The sequence below is a fragment of the Orycteropus afer genome, unplaced genomic scaffold, assembly GCF_000298275.1.
Source record: "Orycteropus afer afer isolate SDZICR_OR568_19922 unplaced genomic scaffold, OryAfe1.0 scaffold00150, whole genome shotgun sequence".
Taxonomy (NCBI): Eukaryota; Metazoa; Chordata; class Mammalia; order Tubulidentata; family Orycteropodidae; genus Orycteropus; species Orycteropus afer.
Window position 1 is genome coordinate 7,876,829 of NW_006921737.1, and position 5,819 is coordinate 7,882,647.

Genomic DNA, 5,819 nt, shown 5'->3' on the forward strand with positions numbered 1-5,819 from the left:
CCTAGGTTGTTTCCATCTTTTGGCTATTGTAAATAGTGCTGTGATGAACATGGGTGTGCATATATCTGTTCTTGTCATGGCTCTCACTTTCCTTGGGTTTTCTTGACTGTAATCTTAGTGAAAGCACATTGCCATTTATTGAATGCCTTTTTTTTTTTTTAATCTCCTGTTGTTGTTGAGTGTTATTGTGTTTAAGGTATGGCTCTTGTTCTCTTGTTCTCAAGGAGTTAATAGTTGATCAGTTCAATCTAGTCCTTTGCTTCAAAGGCCGCATAGCAGGGGCTTTAGAATAGAAGAACTTGGACTCAAATACTAGCTCTGTTAATCCCTATCTTCATGAATTTGGGACAAGTTCCTTAACATTTCTTCAGTTGCCTAGCTTATACCAGTTGAGTAGATTCCTACTCATGGTGATCACTTGTATGTCAGAGCATTTTCAGTGGCTGACTTTTTTGGAAGTGCCAGGCTTTTCTTCTGAGTCAGCTCTGGTGCGGGTTGAACCTCCAACCTTTTGGTTAGCAGCTGAGCATGTTAGCTACTTATACCACCCAGGAACTCCTTCTTCTATAAAATGGAATAACCCTGCCAGCCGTAGAGGGTCCCTGGAGCCTTAGCTTTATCTTTTCTTTAGAGAAGAGAGAAAAGAAGTGCTTCAGGTGTGGATTTGCCTGGGTCGGGGAGGTGAGAAGTGAATTTAAACATTCTGGGTGTTCTCATTAATGGGCCGAGGCCAGGCTGGAACCAGATCAGCAGTGTCCTTTAAATGAACATTTCAGAACAGGCTCATGATGCTGTTCTGCCCACCGGTGGCTTCTGGTAAAGTATTCTGTTTAGTAAGCTCATATACACATAGCTCTGCTCAATGGCTCTTCCAGCATTCTTGGGCATCATCTCAGTATAGGTGTTTAGAAAGGAGATTTCTCACCTTGTCTTGATTTTTTAGGGAAAAAAAAGCTCTTTCTGTGAAAGGAATAACATGTTAGACAAGAAAGAAAACAAATACCACAGATAAGTAAGCCACAGTATGGGCCTTTGGGCCAGCCCAGCAGGGTATCTGTTTGTGCAGGGAGTTGAGATGCCAGTGGAGAGGTGGGTGGGTGATGGAGGAGAAAGAGTGAGACATTAGTTCTGTTGCACTGTCTGGCAAGGTGCCTTCCCAGGTGGAGGGAAGTGTTTATTTATTTATAATAGTGGTAAAATATACACAACATGAAATTTGCCATTGTAACCATTTTCAAGTGTAAACCAGGGCACTAATCACATTCACAGTTGTGCCACCATCACCACTCTTTGTTTCCAAACCTTTCTCATCACCCCAAACAGAAACTCTGTACCCATTAAAGCAATAACTCTTTATTCCCCCTTCTCCCCTAGCCCTACTAACCTCTGATTGACTTTCTGTCTCTGTATTTGCCTATTCTAGATATTTCATACAAGTAAAATCATACAATATTTGTCCTTTTGTGTCTCACTTATTTCAGTTAGTATAATGTTTTTGAGGTTCATCCATATTTCAGCATGTATCAGGAGGACTTCATTTCCTTTCACTGCTAAATAATATTCCATCATATCATGTTTTGTTTATCCATTCATCTGTTGATGGACTCTTGGGTTGTTTCCATTATTTTGGCTATTGTGAATGTCAAAAGTAACTGAGTCAATACATTAATCTATTGGATGAGGTTTATTCAGGCAGAAGATTTGCAAACTAGGTGGAAAGATTTGCAAACCGAAAGTGGAAAAATACCACACCAAGTATCACCAATGACTGGCTTTTTACCTGACAAAAACTGCAAAAGCAAAGAAACTTATTTCTGATTGGTTTATACAGTTTACTATTGGAACTCTGTCAGCATTTCATTGGTCAATGAGGGTGGCCTGATTTATAGAAAAGCTAGGCTTAACTTTTGGTAAACATAAGCCTTAGAGGCCTTATCCACTCAACCACCGACACCATTTTGTCGATCACAAGACTCCATTTTGGTTTCATTAAACATGAATAAGCTGTAGTGAACATTAGTGTACATGTGTCTGTTTGAGTCACTGCTTTAATTTATTTTGTGTAGGTATCTAGGAGTGGAATTGCTGAGTCATATGTTAATTCTATGTATAACTTTTTGAGAAAATGCCAAATTGTTTTCCACAAAAGCTGCACCATTTTACATTCCCACCAGCAGTGGACAATTGTTCCAATTTCTGCACATCCCTGCCAACTTGAATTAAAGTTTTAACCCCTGCATACGAGGGCACAGAAATAGTCTCAGAGTTCATGAGGATTTCTCTCTTAACTCTGTCAAACTAAGAAAATTCAGGAGTAGTTACCAGAGGTTTTTTTTTTCCCCCTTCTTCTTCTTGAATGGTGTGGAATTTATGTACTGTTAAGAAAAGTTGGGATGAAGTAGTGAATAATGGCATTTGATGCCCTGCATCAAACAAACAAACCAAACAAACCAAACCAAACCATGCCCCAGGTATTCAAGCCTATTTCACTAGGGGGAAAAGAGGAAAATACACATGTGAATGGTTGTATCTTTGCCAGGTTCATCGCAAGGGCTCAAATCAAACCTGGGATTGTACAGACCAAGGACAAATCCCATCACCAGCCTTGCTTTGTGTCTCACAGGGATTTTTAGTTTTCTCCTAGGAACAGTTTTCACCTTCTCCCACCTGTGAGTCATCTTCAGGGGCCCTTCTCCCAGAAGGTGGGAGGGGAGAGCAGGAGGAGGTGTAAGAATGTGAAAGCTGTTCTGTTCTTTCCTTGAAAATTAACTTTGCAGCTTGTAAGCAGTGATGTTTTTCTGCACTGACTCAGAGCAAGTAAATGGACTGGGTTCTGATCCAGAGTCTGGATCCCCAGCCCATACTGAATAAGAGATCCCTACCTGGCCACATGCAGGTCATCTTGGTTTTTTTTTTTTTTTGCTTTTCAAGCAAGGGTAAAGTGATCACAGTGACAGTGCATATGTGAGATCCATGGGGTCAAATCTTTTAAATATGCCCTGTGTTAGGTATGAAGCTCCTGAGTGGCACAAATAGTTAAATGTTCGGTTACTAACTGAAAGATTGGTGGTTCAAATCCACCCACAGTTACCTGGAAGAAAGTCCTGGTGATCCATTTCCAAAAGATCACAGGCATTGAAAACCCTATGGAGCAAAGTTCTACTCTGACACACCTGGTGTGGCCATGAGTTGGAATCTACTTCACAGCAACTGATTTGTTCGTATTTTTTCCATGGTAGGTACTTTGCATGTACAGGAATGAAAACACTGAGGGTATCTGGCCTTAAGAAAATTAGAGTCTAATTAGAGGAATAAACATGCCTATGACCATCAATTAAAATAGACTGAGTTGAAGGTTGTGGCAAAGGTATAAGTAAAATGCTGGCATGTGCTAAAGGAGAAATCAATTTTCAGAGTTGCAATTAGAGAGAGAGGGTGCTTTGGAGTTGAGTCACATGAGGTGGAAGAAGCCAGAGCAAAGGTTTGGTATGTTTAGGAAGAGTCCAGGACTGGGATGTGACTTGAATGGGTGGATATGGCTACAAAGGTGGGCAGAACCAAAATGAAAGTCGTGTGTGGAACACCCAGCATGGTGAGACTGGCATGGTGAATGCCCCACAGATGATGGCTGCATGGTGCCATGGAAGGCCTAGGGGTTGCAGAAAGACATTGGTAGGCAGTAAGGGGCCACCAAAGGCTTTTTGCAAGGGCTTTATTTGGTTTGATCTGCTCTGTGAATGGAGGCAGTATGGTTTTGAGGTACTCTGGGATCTGAGAGCTTGAGTTAGAATCTCAGCCCTTTCAATCACTAATTGTGTAACCATGTGTATTATCTTCCTTAGCTTCTACTTCCTCATCTGTCAAATGGAGACAAGAAGGGTATCCACCTGGGATTTTCTTGTGGGGGTTAAATGAGATCATAATTGCTAAGTACTTAGCTCAGTGCCAGATACTTAGGAAGGGCTCAACAAGTGGAGTTTGTGTTACCAGTCAGTAGAAGAAGATGACTGTGGACAGTGTGATGGTGGATGGATTGGGAAGATGAGGGACTGCAGGCTGGAAGGCCCAATGGACTGTGGTTGTCAGCATGCAGATCAGAGATGTTAGAGTCTTGAACCTGGTCAGGGTAGGGGAAAGGGAACTCACAGGCTGATGATAATGAAGGGACTGATGCTTAGGGTGAATGGCTAGGACTTGGCAAGTTATTGAAGTAGGATGGAGGAAAGATGAAGGAGTCTTAAAGACAACTGAGGTTCCTAGATTAGGGCAACTAGAAGGGAGCACAGAAGAGTGTTGCTGGAATACTGAATTCCATGTTGGGCATTTAACAAGCTGGTGGACATCTGAGTGAGCAAGTTCATGAACCTGCTGCAAATTCAAGAACAAAGTAGGGCCAGAGTTTTATGTTTAGTTAGGGCCAAAATGTGATGTGGTAGAAGTGGCTGAAATCATCCAGGGAGACAGAGTAGAGAAAGAAAAGAAAAGTGCTCTGCATGGAACTATAAGAACATTTCTGTTTAAAATGAGAGTGGAAAATGAGGAACAGGGAACTAGAGGAGAAGAAGAATTCAAGGGAGGAAGGAGGAGATCCAGGAGAGAATTGGTGGAGGTGGTCAAAGAAGACAAGGACGAAAAAGAGGCCAATGACTGGTAATTTAGGATATTATTTTGTGCATCTTGAACAAAAGCTGCAATGCTAGAAGTTAAGACATGAATATATGGGAGGGCACTGGGCAAGGGAGTTTAGCCATTCTTTGAGATGTTTGGCTGGGAAAGGAAGGAGAGGATGATAAGCTAAGGTAAATAGGAAGGTGAGCTGAGAGAAATGTTTTCAGGATGTAGGGATATTTAAAATTTTTACAGGCTAAAACTTAAGAGTCTGTGGATGAAGGTTTTGAACATGCACAAAAGGAGGAGAGATGGTTGATGGAGCCAAGTTCTGAGCAAATGGAAGTTGGTGGGACTGAGAACACTGGCAGGAGATTAGCTTTAGAAACTGTTAGTGAGCTGTGAAGACAGGGATGACAGGGGAGGAAAATGGAATGGATGAAGGCAGGAGACATTTTGAGAGGGAGTTCACTGAACTAGGGTGTAAGATCAGGAACTAAAGGGAGGCAGTGGCATCACTAGAAGGGTGTGTGTGTGTGTGTGTGTGTGTGTGTGAAGTGCATCAGGTGACACTATCTGAGGAGGTGACATCAAAATGATTGTCTATAAAGTTTTGTGAAGTGTTTCAGCAGAAATGTATTTTTTTAAAATAAAAATATCCCTGGAATTTTAACAATAAAAACATTTTTTATAAGTCCACCTTATAAGTATCAATATACCTTCAAGGCTAAACATTTATGTTAATTTACTTTTTGAACCTTCTAATGTGCTCAGGTTGATTAAATGATTGAATTAATTGATTAAATTGATTCTATGATTAAAATTCATAACAAACATTACTAAGGCTTCTGTGTGGTCAGGTACGAGAGCAAGTGCATGGGTGTGGGGGTTTGACACTTTGAGTTACCACCTTGGTTGACACCAACCTAGTGATGTCACTGGAGGAACGGCTATAGAAGTAGGGGTGGGATTTGTGGAAGAGGTTTGGAACAGCCCACATGGAGAATAAAACTACACACTGACGAGGAGCTATACAAACATTGACAAGCAGGAATAAGGCTCAGTTGATTTGAATACCTGTACTGGAGGTTGACCTGATAAGTCTATATATGTGTGTGTGTATATATAGGTTGTTGTTGTTGTTATGTGCCGTCGAGTCAAACCCGACTCATAGCGACCCCTTCTTGGGTTTCCGAGGCAGTATCACTACG